At 39.5% G+C, this 14,247-nt stretch overlaps 1 pseudogene; it reads left to right on the forward strand.

The window, feature by feature from the left end:
* Positions 1-4,430: 4,430 nt before the first annotated feature.
* LOC112810428 (small ribosomal subunit protein uS12-like) lies at positions 4,431-4,872 on the forward strand (annotated as a pseudogene).
* Positions 4,873-14,247: the final 9,375 nt, after the last annotated feature.

Raw genomic sequence — 14,247 nt, forward strand, 5'->3', positions numbered from 1 at the left:
ATAATGATGAGCCAAGCCCAACCCTTGTCTTTGAGGAGGCAAAACGGGTGCTTTAAAGGTGATGGACTATTGTAAATGAATAATATACAGTTCTTGCCCTGGTATCTTGCCCTATGGTTTAGTGAAAGAATATCTTCTCTCTAGGGCCTTGTTATTCCAAGAGTGGCCCAGGAGCCTCCAACATCAAGGAGGAACTTGTTAGAAATATCAAATCCCAGACCTCAACCTTAACCAGACTTAATGAATCAGAATTTGCATTCTAACAAGATGCCCAGGTGATTCATATGCATATTAACGGTTGAGAAGTACTTCATTTGCGGACCAGGAGGAGGACTTCTTGGAGGAGATGACATTTGATTAGGTACTTAAGTTGGTGCTTGGGTTGAGCTACAGAGAACGACACTTGATGTAAAGAAAACATAAGGCTTCGAGGTGGGAAAATATGGAACATGATGTCAGGTCATTAAATGTTAAAAAAAATCCCACATATAGCGTGAATAAGGGGGAAGTAGGTTAGGATCAGATTGTGGGTGGCTTGAGAGTCAGGTTCTAGAGTTTTCACTTTAGCCTGGAAGCACCGAAGGTGCATGAAGGGGCAGGAGAAAGGGTGATATAACCAGAACTGTGTTTTAGGAAATTTAATCTGACCACATGTGTCAAGTTGATTCAGGAGAACAACTAGAGGAGCTTAGTAGGGAGCATAGGTCAATTGTTCAGGCAAAACAATGTAATAGACAGTAGCAGGGAAAGGAAGAATATGAGGTACTGGTCCTGAGAAAAAAATGTGGCACTGTTTGGGGATGGGAGGGATGGCATAGATCGGAAAATCCAAAGTTTGCATGTTCAGCAAGAAAGAGAAATTTGGAGGAGAAATGGATTTAGGGGCAACATAAAAGTTGGTGAGTCTGCTGTTCATTTTGAGGCATCTTAAGGACATAAGAGGGTGTGCGTTTAGAAGCGTGAGCTTAGATCAAAGCTGAGGAGAGAAGTGGAATCTGGAAAAAGATATAGGAGAAATTGGCATAAAGGTGGTAACTGACACCCAGGCAATAGATGAGCTTGCTAGCTTGCTATAAAGTGTGGACGGTGAAAAAAGACACAGAAAGAGCCAGGAGGAATACCTTCACTTAGCGGGTGGGAGGAAGAAAAGGAAATGTACTAGCCGGGGATCTTAAGAGCAAACCACAGAAACCAACTAACTCTTGCCCAAGCAGAAAAGGAGTTACTGATAGCATGTGGGCTTGCTCTCGGCAAACAGGTAAGGGAGAACCAGGCTCAGAAAACAAGAAGGGACCACATGAGGCCAGCAAGTGTTAGCCAGGACAAGCTCCCACAGGCCACAGGAGTAGTAACTGGTGAGAACATCAACCCAGTGCTGCCTGCAGGGCATGTTCAGCAGTGCTGAGGCTGCACCATTGCTCTGGGTAGGAGAATTTTCATGCTACTTCCACCTGCGGAAATAATTCCTGACTTTACGGGGCAGGAGCCTCTGACAGGCCATAGGCCATGAGCCAGCACGCTAGCTGCCGGAGCAGGGGAGGGAGGAAGGGGAGCGTTAGAGCCTCCCCTGACCTGTGGGTTCTGCCTGCTTCCACACCCCTGCCCCAGCAATTTCCCCAAACAGACAGGGGTCAGGATGCTAAGCAGCCCAAAACTGACAAATGTTCACTAGAGCAACCAGGAAGGAAAGATAGCAGAGGAATCAGGGGTGCAGTCCTCATAGGACAAGCAAGAGCAGTGGTCACGTGGTCACCAGTGGCAAACAACCAGGGATGCCAAAGAGGATGCAGGCAAACAGTTCCCGATCAGTCACCTTTAAGAGGAAACAAGCCAGACTTTAAGAAAAATAAGACAGAGACAAGAGTGAAGTGACAACATGGAGGCTACATATATTCTTTTTTTTTTTTTAAGTGTGGAGATGGAAGGAAAGATAACCAAGAAAGGTTGTTGGAGAACAGGGGACATTTGAGCATATTTCAGGCCACTGGGCAGAAATCTGTAAAGAGGGTGATTGAAACTTCTAGAGAAAGGAGGTATGAAATAAGATCCTAGAGGATGTGGGAGGGACTGGCATCAAAGACACACAGGTGGTGGTGGAGGGAGGTGGCTAGAAGAGAGAATAGAAATGGGGACAAGCAAATCTGGTGTGGTTCCTTTAAGTTCACATTTACGATGTGTCTATCATAAGTGAGTATTATGCTGGGAACTGTGGACATACAATATTGGTAAGGTAAGCCAATGATCCTCCTTGAGGAGGATGATGAGCTAGTCACATTAAATAACCTCTAATGTTCATTCAGCCTTAAATATGCTATAACTTTAATATTTTCAACTGCAAATATCAATAAAAACAAGTTAGAATTTAAAAAGGTCAAACAAGATACAAATTGCTATAGGAAGTCAGGGCAGGAAGCAAACACTTCCAACTGGGAAGGTCTCAAGGAGTAAGCTGGCCCTTAAAGGATAATTACACATAGCGGGGAAAATGATTTGCATTTGGAGGGTCTGCCAGACAAAACAAAAGGGTCTAAACTATAGCACACACAAAAAATTAGATGTTAGAGTAGACATTTATCAATCATGAGGCTTCCCAGCTTCTGAATATTTTATTTGAGGTTCCTCCATCTTATGAGACAGAGCTGTCCCTCTATTAGCTGGAAGTCCAGATTCTCGTTTTCCCTGTCACCCTTATATCTAGGGCAGAGGGGCATGGATTCATTCAGTAGGCAAACCTGCCTCTGAGTTCTGCAGCGGCCGTCACGGCACTTGACTCTGTGGCATAATTTTATGGTTCCCCTCTACTGTCTAGATTCATTCCCAGAGCCTGGTCCTCTCGTCCCCCTAGCAGTTCCACAAGCTGTTTAAAATCTTTTCAATACATTTGTTTTCTTTTTAATTTAGCTATATATTCTTTATGTTGCTTGCAGCTAAGAATCCCAATAAACAGATATGATAGTCCTGACCAATACTTTTTATTAAGATTTTATTTATTTATTTGACAGAGAGAGAGAGACAGCGAGAGAGGGAACACAAGCAGGGGGAGTGGGAGAGGGAGAAGCAGACTTCCCGCGGAGCAGGGAGCCCGAAGTGGGGCTCGATCCCACACTCTGGGATCATGACCTGAGCCAAAGGCAGACGCTTAATGACTGAGTCACCCAGGCGCCCCACTCCTGACCAATATTGATATGATCATGGAAAAGTTCATAATCCAGCTTACATGAAGAATTGGGGGGGTGCATACTAGCCAAGGTTATATCAGGAAAACAGAAAGTTCTCTAGGCACAAGTAAAGGGGGATTTTATTTTTTAAAAAATAGAGGATTATACAATCTCTGAAGGTCCAGGGGAACAAAGGAGAGAGAAGACACTGCTAGAATGCATGAAATTTAGAAATGCGTACAACATATTAAAATGTGTACTGAGGATCTCAGCCCTCTGCAGCACCCAAGTAGGTGGTTCTCAGGAGGATGCTTGGAAATCCTGGCACGGCTGCCCAGATGTCTGCCATCGGCAGATGCTCATGTACTTGTCTGGAGCTGCACAATGGAATATTATTCAGTCATAAAAAAAGAATGAAGTCTTGCCATTTGCAACAACATGGATGGAGCTAGATAATATAATGCTAAGCGAAATAAGTCAGTCAGAGAAAGACAAATACCCTATGATTTCACTCATATGTGGAATTTAAGAAACAAAACAAATGAGCATAGGGAAAAGAGAGAGAGAGAGAGAGAAATCATGAAACAGTCTCTTAATTATCAGGAACAAACTGATGGCTACCAGAGGGGAGGTAGGCGGGGGTGGGGGACGGATTAAATAGGTGATGGGGCCTAAGGAGTGCACTCGTCATGATGAGCACTGGATGATGTATGGAATTGCTGAATCACTATATTGTACACCTGAAACTAATATAACACTGTATGTTAAATAATTAGAATTAAAATAAAAACTTAAAAAGCCAAAAAATAAAATAAAATGTCAATATTATGTTAATAACTGTGGAAACTAGATGATGGATATGTAAAGGTTCATTATCCTACTCTTCCAACTTTTGAGTGTGTTCAAAATTTTCCATAATAAAAAGATTTTTAAAAGTCAAAAAAAGGGGTGCCTGGCTGGCTCAGTCAGTAGATCATGCAACTCTTGATCTCAGGGTTGCAAGTTCGAGCCCCACATTGGGTATAGAGATTTCTTAAAAAATAATAATAACTCTTGGGGCGCCTGGGTGGCTCAGTCAGTTAAGCATCTGCTTTCGGCTCAGGTCATGATCCCAGGGTCCGGGGATCAAGCCATGCAGCAGGGAGCCTGCTTCTCCCTCTCCCTCTGCTGTTCCCCCTGCTTGTGCTCTCTCTCTTTCTCTCTCAAATAAATAAATAAAATCTTTAAAAAAATAATAATAACTCTTTTGCTCAGGCCAGTGGCATGGGCAGAATGGGCAAGTGTCATGGTCTTTGTACTACCAGGAAGCCCCACAGCCACGGACAAGATCAGAAGTGGCATGATAAACAGCACAAGAAAGCCCACTGGGTAAATAGCCATGAAGGCCAACCCTTCTGGAGGCTCTTCCCACACAAGAATTGTGCTGGAAAAAGTAAGGGTTGAAGCCAAACAACCAAATTCTGCCATTAGTAAGTGTGTCAGGTTCCAGCTGATCAAGAATGGCAAAAAAAAAAAAAAAAAAAATCACAGGCTTTGTACCCAACGATGGTTGTTTGAATTCTATTGAGGAAAATTATGAGATTCTGGTTGTTGGACTTGGTCACAAAAGTCATGCCATTGGTGACATTCCTGGAGTTCACTGTAAGGTTGTCAAAGTAGCCAGGGTCTCTCTTTGGCCTTATGCAAAGGCAAGAAGGAAAGACCGACATCATAAGTTTTGATGGTGAAAATATGACAATAATAAATTTTCATATGCCAAAAAACACAATAATAATAATAATAAAACAAAATGCATTTTTTTAAAAAGTCAAAAAAAGAAAATATACATCTTTGGGACACCTGGGTGGTTCAGTTGGTTAAGGGTCTGACTCTGTTTCAACTCAGGTCATGAAATCAGGGTCTATCTATTAATAGATATTATATAGATTAAAATACTACATGTATATAATCCATAAGTAAATACACATGGGGATTGTTCAAAAAATTACTGATTGAATACATAATGTAAAAAGTTTTGGAACCCACTGATTTAAACCATCTCTCTATACGTAATATTCTTTCATTGTTTCCCTCCTCCACCTTTTCTTCTTGACTGTCTTCATGCCTCTCTTCCCCTGTTCTTCTCCTTCCATGTTAGTATTCCCTAGAATTCTTCATTGTTCAGTCATTCATATAACTTTATCTACTCCCTGTACACTGATGACTCTCAAACCTCTGTCACCAACATAGATCCCTCCTGAGTTCTAGATTTAAGGGATTAGTAAATTTCTCCACATCCATACCATGGATATCTCAAATCCAACAAACCTAAAACAGAATTTGTCTTCTCCTTAAATCTTCCCCCTCCTCCTGTCTTCCTCATCACAGCAAGTGGCACCATCATTTGCCAGTCACCCACTTCAGAAGCCTGGAATTTATTCTTTCAGCTCCTGCTTTCCACTTCCAAATAGCTCTAAAATATGTCACCTGCTCTATTTCTCCATTGTTAATACTCTAATTTAGGTCTTGGCTGCAACAGAAAATATGTTACATTAAAAGCCAATAGTTCCATCTACAGTGTAAAATTAAAATGAAAAGATAATTTGCATCATTAGTTTATCATGCTAGAGTTCCTGAGATCATCAAAATGGTCCAAAACAAAGACATCTGCTGTTAGAGGGTATGCGCCAAAGCTCAACACAATATTGTTTTAAGCCAATAATTATCTGGGATGTGGAACTGATTTTTTTTATCCCATAATTTGGTGTCTAGTGACTTAAGTATCTGGCTGCTAGAGAAAATCCCATTACCATTTGGCAAACACTTTCCGACTGGATTGATTAGCCATGAAATGAATGCAAGTGATTTGCACAGCTTAAACATGCACTTAATAGTTTAAATCTGAGATGACATTGACAGCTTTCCAAATAGTACCAATATTCTATTAGAGCAATTCACTAACATATATCAATATAATCCTTACGTATTACCATTACTATCTCATTTTTTTCTTTATACCTCCAGAATTTCCCATTTTTACCTTGACTATTTCCCCAAATTCTTCATTTTGAGACTTTTCAGGGTTTAGGATCCGCAGCAAACACAAGTTAAGCCATAACGACTACTGCTGCTTTATTCTTCTCTTCCAATATTTACAATTTAAATGGAGATGAATTTGGATGGAAACTACAAACCCTACACTACAGTATACAATTTGAAGAGAAATGCAAAGAATCTCAATACATGGATTGACAGGCATTAAAATGAGAAGTTTCTTTAGAATAATTGGAAGGGCCTAACTGTACCATAAATAATAATGATATCTCTAACCCTCTCAATAGCAGCTTATTATATTCTGTCTCCCTGTATGAGCTGCCTTATCTCTTATCTCCTCTCTGTTCCCATCATTACTGTCCTCATTAACACTCTCCTGTTTCTTGCCAGGACTTTCCTAACAGCTTGTCCAGTCTTACCAACTTGGCATTTGTCCACAGCTGCCAGAGTCATCTTGTCATCTCTTCAAAATGTAAATCTGATTATATCTTTTTTGGTGTTGTTTTTGGTCAAACCTTTTCAGTGGTCTGCATTGTGCAGAGGATAAAGTCCAAGCTCCTGAATGTTACACAGAGAACCTTTTTTTGACATAGCTCCACCTTACCATCCAGTATCACCTTTGTCTGCTTCTGCAGACAGACCTTGCTCCACTCCTGGGTATCCACTCCAGTTCCCAAATGTACTGTGTCTCATTACTAGAAGGCCCTCCACCCCACTCTATCAGTGCCCAGTATCAAATGTTACCCCATGGCCTCCTAACTCTGGAAAATCTTCATTACATACTCATGCAAAATTAACTGTTCACTCTTTTAAGCTAGTACCCTGGCATTAACATGTCTCTATTTTGCACTATAATCATAAATGCTTCTTTACATGTCTCATTTTCCATTAGGCTCAGAGCTCCTTGAAGAGAAGGACCATATCTTGTCCATTTTTTGAATCTCCAATAGCAACTTTAGTACCTAACAATTTTAATAATAAATTTCAGCTATTGCACACTAGAATTATTCCAGGTGTTAATCTAAATGCTTCCCTCATTTAATTCTCACTATACCTTTATGAAGTAGGTACTATTACTAGCCCCATAAGAAAAGTAAGGCACAATGTAGGTGTTTAATAAATGTTATTTAATGAATATTATTGCCTTTTAAAAAATTAATGTAGTCATGTCATCCTTATTACTGATACAGGTTATTTCCAGAAAACATTTTCATTTTAACAACTCCAATGTGCTGAGCTCAAATGCATAAAAAATGGGGGAATTTGGGACTTGGTGTAAGGTAAGAGGCAGAGGTATTTGTAGTCCAAGGATTGATGCCAAATCACAGTTTATAACAACTACCTGCTGCATTAAGCCAGTGAGGCAGAGAAATGTTACAAACACATCTTTAATTTCTAGACTAATTCATCAGAGACACCCCCAACTCAAATTGAAAATCACAGAAGGATGAGTTCAGTAATAATCTAGTTAGTCGTCCCAAGTGGAATCCACACCTCACCCAACATGGACAAGTGAGGAAAAGAGAAAAAAGAGGAAGCAGAATAATAAGGTAGTTGAACCCAAGAATCTGGCCATGTGCTTCTTCCGAGGGAGTCATGTCTGTTAACCTTATTTTATATTTAAGGTATTCTGTCATTACAAAAAGCAATGGTAGAGTAAGGAAATACCTACTTCCTCAGGGGAATGAGAGTAAAGCTGAGTGAAACCAGAGCACATGCCTACCCACAAAGAGTGTGAATTCTGTAAACTTTTGCTTCTATTCTTTCAACTCTCCTGCTTCTTGTTCCTGGATCCTAATGCCTGTTCAATTGTTACTAACTCCATATATGTCACATCCAGATCTCTATGAGAGAGGATAAAATTAGCTCCATGATCACAATAGTCCCTGTTGAGCAAACTCACACACCAGGCCTGTAGGCCCATTGACAGTGCTCTGTGCAGATACCCTCTGATGGCTGTGCTATGTTAGTGTACTTCAGTCCTAGAGTGCTTTCACTCTCAACAACCAAAACCTGCATCTCACTGTCAAAAGGCTGCATGAGGACAGCTTTTTCTGCATGCATAGAGAGCAGCAGTGCCTGGAAATTTATATACCTAGGCTCAGCCCTTAACCAATGATTTATGAGTATGGGAGTATAAATACCCCAGATCCCTCACCCCTGATGGGTTTGTCTGTGATGTGATCACTTCTCTCCAAACCTCTCTGCAGAATTGTAATAGTTATCTTCTGTGGGGTTTTGCTTGACATCCACCTTCTCTGTCTTACTTTCCTTCCCTGTCCCATGTCCCCACTACTCTACTTTTTTCTGAGAACACTTCATATCTCAAGAGTCCTGTGACAGCAAGACAAATTCTAGATTTATTTGCATATTTTCACATTCATACAAGTCATCCCAGGACCTATTTCTAAGGAACCCAACTCAGACAAGGCTATTTCATATTCCGCTAAGCCACCTAAAGACTGGCTGTCTTTGAGGAAGGAGTTCATCTTTGATCCAATCAGCTATGATCAGAGTTACAAGGTCATGTGGAACAGAGGATCATAACCTGTGCATACCCTTTAACAGGGGCTTTGGCCATGGCCATGGCAGCCTCTTTGAGTGTGAGAAGTAGAAGCTCAGGCCAAAGTACACTCATATTCATCTGGGTAATGCCTACTAGGCATAAATATGGCAAGGTGATAACAAGTGAAGACAACAATTGCAAGCTGTATGTCAAATTAAGGAACTTAAAGTGCTCTATATACCCAGTGTGGAAATGATGATGTGCCATTTGCAATCATAGAGCAGTATCTTAAACTTTGAAAAGCAAAGATATAAGAAACAAACCTAGGAGGACAATATCAATAGGGAAAAGACACCTACAGATATGCAGGTATGTCACGCACGCCTGTGCACACATGTGCACACACACATACACAGGCTCCAGAAATCAACCCTTTCCACTAAGAGCAATGTGAAGTTGAACTACATTTAAGAACCTTAACAGTGTTTCCTTAGTTTTCTATTAACTCACAGGGGAAGTCTGACCACCCATGGGGCAGAGACCAATTACAGCTATTTACAAGGTAGGAAGGATACACCTTTATTTATGGTTGTATTCTGTTTTTTAATTTTTGAATTGTTAGGTGTCTTTCATTCTGTAAATTGCATACAGGAACCTGGTAAGTAATTTGCTGACTAAATTATTTTACTGTAAGAATAATAAAACACTAAAAATCCCTTTGGCTCAATAACTATTTAACTTACACATAGACATCACAATATAATAGTAACACTATAAAACAGCCATACAATGAATTAAATCACAAAACATACAAACCATCTTTGAAGGAACTGGAAATAGAAGTAGCCATAAATATTCTACCCAAACTTTTTTGTGGTGACCTCACAAAACACAGTGGTCCACACTCTACTCACAAAAGTGAGGGGAAAAAACCCAGTGTCCTTTACTAAACAAATGAAGGTTTTAGTTTTAATTCTTGAATTATCATCCATTGTTGCCTGACAGACTTCTTTTCTTTGATTAAAAGGAATTGTACCAGAGAGTAGGGAATAAAACTTGGAGGGGGGAGACGAACCATGAGAGACTAGGGACTCTGAGAAACAAACAGGGTTCTAGAGGGGTGGGGGGATGAGTTAGCCTGGTGATGGGTATTAAAGAGGGCACGTACTGAATGGAGCACTGGGTGTTATACGCAAACAATGAATCATGGAACATTACATCAAAAACTAATGATGTAATGTATGATGATTAACATAACATAATAAAATAAAATAATAAAATAAAATAAAACTCTGAAGAAGAAAAAAAACCATTAAGACTTGGTGCCTGCTCCAGTGGGGATGATGAGACTGCACATGATTATAATACAAAGGAAAACCTAGCAAGCATTCTCATTCTAGCTAATGGAATCAGGGTTGGCTTCAAGGAAGAGGCCTATTTGAACTATATTTCAGAGAACAATACAATTTCCAAAAGAAGAGGCAGGGAATAGGAAGCTCCACGGATTTATTCCTGTGATTATTGTTTTTCATTACCACAGATTAAAGTAACCCCTGCAAGTCTTAGCTTCTTTTTCTTTCAGAGCTTCCCATTGAACGGTCTTTAAGAAGAGAAGCAGGAAGCCCAATTGGGTCTTTTTCTTACATAGTAAATTGGCAAAACAACTTTGGAAACTAGTACAGCATTATCTGTTAAAGTCTGATATACGCATACCCTGTGACAAAGCAATTCTACTCCTTGGAATATACTCAAAACAAATGCATGCGTTTATACATAAGAATATTTGTATAATGATCAAAGCGCCTTATTTGTATTTGTCAAAAATTAGAATCAAATGGATAAACAAATTACAGTGCGTTCATACAATGAGATATATATAGCAACAAAAATGAAAAAAACACAGCTACACACAACAACGTGAATAAATCTTACAAGTATAGTGTTGAGCAAAAGAAATCAGATATAAAAGAATACACAGAGCATGAATCCACCTGTATGTAGTTCAAAAACAGGGAACCCTAAGGGGTCTATTATTTACTATAAAGTAAAGTAAGGACATTATAATCATTAAAGTGCAAATAGTGACTGCCTCTAGAGAGGATGAAGGGATGTGTGATAAAAAAGGGACAGAGACAGTATCTGTGGAAATGTTACATATTTTTTGCCTAGGTGGTGGTTACATAGATATTCACTTTGTAATTTATTATACTACACATGTATGCTTTACATACTTTTTCATATATGTTATATTTCAAAATAAAAAAGTAAAAGGGCATTTCTACCATCAACAGTAAATATCTTGCTTAAGAACCCAGCTGGCAAGTGGTGGGGTGAGGACTCAAATTCACATGTCTGGTTTCAAAACCCATGATGGAAATGAGGACCAACCTATCAGGAAAGAGTAGTCCTAGCACCCAGTTTGGTCTCTACCATTTCCAACCAAAAGGAAGCAGACATCTTTAGAGAAGTGGCTGATTCCAGGTCTGGGACAAGAAATGTACAGTTTGAGACTGAAACATCTTGTCATTCCAGATCATGAGGAAACTATGAAAGACTCCTATGGATGTCTCCCCTGGCAAAAGTGGAGCATCAACAAATATAATAAATGAAAGGGATTGAAAAATATCAAGTATGAATAAATGATCATTAAAAATTAAAATCTCATTGGTCGCCTTTAGAGAATGCTATGAATGAACCACCTCCTTATACTTCCAAAACTGATCAATAAAGGGAAGAATCAAGCTTCCTATATGATCTGTACCTCTGGGTAACCAACTAGTTGATAAGGAAAAATTTGTCTTTAAAGAAGCATCCAGCTAATAAATGAAGAAAAAAATGATAGAATTAGAATATCTGATTTCTAATTCTCAATGATCCCAGTAATGATCATCAATGGCTGATAACATCACCAAACAATGAGAAAAAACATCACATTATGGGCTTCCTGACAGGAAAACACAGCACATATGAAATAGCACTGTCATGAATAAATTGAATCTGAGTCTCATAAAGCCTACTACTAATGTATAAGAGTTACGAGGGATAATGGAACATGTTAACACAACAGTGATGCAATAATCAAAATCCAGACTCTGAGAAATTCTACAAACAAGTCAGTTTTTTCTCATACAATTACAAGAGAAAAAGAATGGAAAGACAGGGTGCCTAGAGATTTAAAGATACTTAAGAGAAATCTCAACCGGTGTCAATGTAAAAACCTTATTTAGATTCTGATTCAAACACATTGTAAAAACAAAACAATAACATTTATAAGGTAATTGGGAAAACATGAACACCAATCAGATATTTAACAGTATTAGGGAATTCTTGTCATTGTTTTTAGGTGAGATAATGTACTGTGGTTATGTCTTTACAAAATCTTATCTTTTAGAGATGCATACTGACATATTTACAGATGAAATATTTGATGTCTAAGATTTGCTTCAAAATAATCTGAAAGAAGTAGAGAGTGGGTCAGAGTAGAGATGACACAGGACTGACCATGTATTGATAACTGTTGAAGAAGGTGATGGGAACAGTAAATTCATTACACTATGTTCTCTACTCTGGGTGTAGTTTTTATATTCTATAGTAAAAAAAAGTAAAATTAGGGGCGCCTGGGTGGCTCAGTCAGTTAAGCATCTGCCTTCAACTCAAGTCATAGTCCCAGGGTCCTGGGATTAAGCCCTGCTTTGGGTTCCCTGCTCAGCAGGGAGTCTGCTTCTCTCTCCTGCCCCTCCCCCTTGTTCATGCTGTCTCTCTCTCTCTCTCTCTCTCAAATAAAAAAATAAAATCTTTTTTAAAAATTTTTAAAAAATAAAAAGTTTAAAACATTCTCAGAGTGTCTCTTCCTGTGATTCATGGAGAGGGAGAAACTAAAAAATACTAGACAGGAGAAAGATATGGTTGGGAACACAGAAGAAGTTATGTTAAGGAAAAGGGGTCTGGCTTTTCCTCCAAGGCTGAGATAAAGATGAGTTACAGAGAGGAAAAATAGAGACCTGGTGAACTCACATTAGATGGCCTCTAGCCTATCAGCAAAGTAAGAGGCACATTTTGCTTCCTGAAGGAAGTCTACAAGGAGATAGAACTGGCTCCTAGAAAGGAAAAGTGTGGACCATCTGCTTCATGGAGATATTAGTGAGTTGACAAAAGGTGAATAATGGTAAAATCGGTAAATACAGTAATACCCCTCAGTACTAAACAGTGTCATAGCTCTCAGTACTATAATTGCTTAGGATTCTCACTATTATACTGGATAAGTGTTTCTAAAAGTCAGTCAGCCAGCATTCTTACCTTAACTAAGGTAAACTTAACTAAGGTAAGCTATCTTAAACTCACCCTTAAATAACAAGTCAGGTGGTCCTGAATTATGAGTCAGCTTTGAAGGAGAGTCACATCACACTATGATTTCTTCACTATCTTCTGCTAAGGCCAGGAAAATAATTGTTCTAAAGTGTAAACCTGACCAGTTTCCCTGAGAAGCAAGGACTCCCGGGCTTTGGTTATTTATCATTTGAACTGTTGTTGTCTTAGAACAGATTTTAGCAATGGATTTGGTTATTCTGAGGAAAGAACTTCCAATTATATAAGTAAAAAAGCAAACATATCACCCTAATTCTTGCCTCTTTGCCAAACATAGTGAATGCATGCCAGTATCAAAACCTAATCCTTCATCACATTTCCCACATCCAGAAAATCATCTGTACCATTAAAATTATTTCCTTATTTTCCAAAGAATGCACCTTTGACAAAAATGTTTCTTAGGGAATTACCACCATGCTTGATATGTTACACTCCTACCCAAAACATATTACTGATCTTTGCAACACACTGCTACCAAGTACACAAGTCTTACCAACACCAGCAGCCTCTTAACCTATGACCCACCCTTGCATCATCACCTTGCACCTAAATTTCACCCCCGCCTTCTATCAGAGGCACGTAACCAGCCCTAAGATGCTCTCATTGGTGTTTTGGGAGTCTTCTTGCAAATCTCAGGGGTCTGCATCTAACCTCTCTTGTGCTTCTTATATCCACAAAGGTCACTGAACCCTCTGAGCTTCAGTTTCCTTGTCCATAAAATGGGAGGGCAGATGATGGACTCCAAAGTTCTCTGTGAACTCTATAATTCCATAGTTCCTTGGTGTCTGTGCATGAGGTTAAGCTGAGTAAGGGAATGAGTCAGCCACATTGGCTCCTTTCCAGTCCCTTCTGTCAATGTTCTGTAGATATACTGATGGAACATTTCCTCATCTGAGAATTCTACAATTTAAAGTCTGCAGAGTAAGCTCAGTTTATTTTATTTTTTTTTAAGATTTTATTTTATTTGACAGAGAGAGACACAGCGAGAGAGGGAACACAAGCTCAGAGAGGGAGAGAGGGAGAAGCAAGCCTCCTGCCGAGCAGGGAGCCCGATATGGGGCTCGAACCCAGGACCCTGGGATCATGACCTGAGCCGAAGGCAGACGCTTAACGACTGAGCCACCCAGGCGCCCCAGCTCAGTTTATTTTAATAAGAGAAGTTGTTTAATTTTGTCTTTTGTTTTT

The sequence above is a fragment of the Callorhinus ursinus genome, unplaced genomic scaffold (genome assembly GCF_003265705.2).
Source record: "Callorhinus ursinus isolate GAN/ISIS: 27379988/994484 unplaced genomic scaffold, GSC_fseal_2.0 scaffold2, whole genome shotgun sequence".
In the NCBI taxonomy this organism is placed as follows: Eukaryota; Metazoa; Chordata; class Mammalia; order Carnivora; family Otariidae; genus Callorhinus; species Callorhinus ursinus.